This window comes from Teleopsis dalmanni, chromosome 1 (assembly GCF_002237135.1).
Source record: "Teleopsis dalmanni isolate 2A chromosome 1, ASM223713v2, whole genome shotgun sequence".
Lineage (NCBI taxonomy): Eukaryota > Metazoa > Arthropoda > Insecta > Diptera > Diopsidae > Teleopsis > Teleopsis dalmanni.
In genome coordinates, this window is record NC_051846.1 from 119,638,766 (window position 1) to 119,640,259 (window position 1,494).

Consider the following 1,494-nt stretch of genomic DNA (forward strand, 5'->3'; position numbering starts at 1 on the left):
CGTAAGATTGGATTGCGATAAATCAAAGTTTTGTCAGTTTCCGTCTGTTTTGTTCGAAACTCGTTTCTGTATCTGTGAGCATTTACTGACCCAGTTTCTGGACCCACAAGGGATTTATACTTTGTTAATGAAATATTTTTGTCTATTGACAACCATTAACTCAATTTGGAGATAAAATTTGATAAGATCCAAACAAAAATTAAATACAATTATACTGAATATTAGTTCGTTTAATACACATTATTTATAGAACAATACAAATGGTTCAGAAGATCTTATAAAAAATATAAAATATTTTTAACTAATTTTATTTTTGCCATAAACATTACAAGACAATACAATACATTATAATACAATACATTATGTATAAGACAATACATAATGTTCTTTCTAATCGACTATAAACAGCGAAACTTGTTATTTAGAAAAGCTTTTCTTAACCGCTAGTCCATGACTCTAACGTCACCCATGCGTAATATACGACATATTTCTTAAAAGCATTTTGGATTAACTCAAAATAAAATTTAAAATTTTTACATAAAAATATAAAAAATATATAAAACTAATATATTCGTCTTTAATTATTTTTTGGATCTTTGCAAAACACATTCTATATTTTTTCGGTACACCTTACATTTTAAATTAAAGTCCTTTGTTGCTTATAATCTTTATCTTTAGGTATATATAATAAGTAAATAACAGTGATTTACATTATGTGATCAAAACACTAAGCTTAGCTTTCCCAACTTCAAGTCACAGTTGATGAGGCAGATTAATTATTTCAAAAAACTTAAATACATTTTTTTCTTTTTCAATGTATTTAAAAATAATTATTTCTAAATGGTTTAATAACTAAATCATTTTAATTATCGCATATAGTCATATTATGAATCTAGAAAAAGTTGAAATACGAACATTTCAAGAAATCGTTAGTTGAAGAGACTACATTAAGACTGAAAAGTTTTCGGAAATTCTCATTTAAAATTCGCGCGCTGTATATTTTTCGATATTTTAAGTTTATGTAGTTTGGCAGCACTGTCCTTAATTACTATGCCAAAAATGAGCTCGATCTGTCAGACAGTTCGTTTACGGCAGCTGTTGAAACCAGTTCACCTCAGTAGTGCGTTGCGAAATGTCTTCGACGGTCGTACGACCGTCCTGGAAGGCTTTGTACCACTCATAAACTTGAGTTTTCGATAAAACTGATTCCCCATAAGCCTTTTGTAGCATTCGCAACGATTCTGCACACGAAATTTCGTTCGAAACACAAAATTTGATGCAAACTCTTTGTTCAATATTTTTTTCCATTGTTTTTTTCGCAACGCCCTACTGAGGTGAACTGGTTTCAACAGCTGCCGTAAACGAACTGTCTGACAGATCGCGCTCATTTTTGGCATAGTAATTAAGGACAGTGCTGCCAAACTACATAAACTTAAAAATATCGAAAAATATACAGCGCGCGAATTTTAAATGAGAATTTCCGAAAACTTTTCG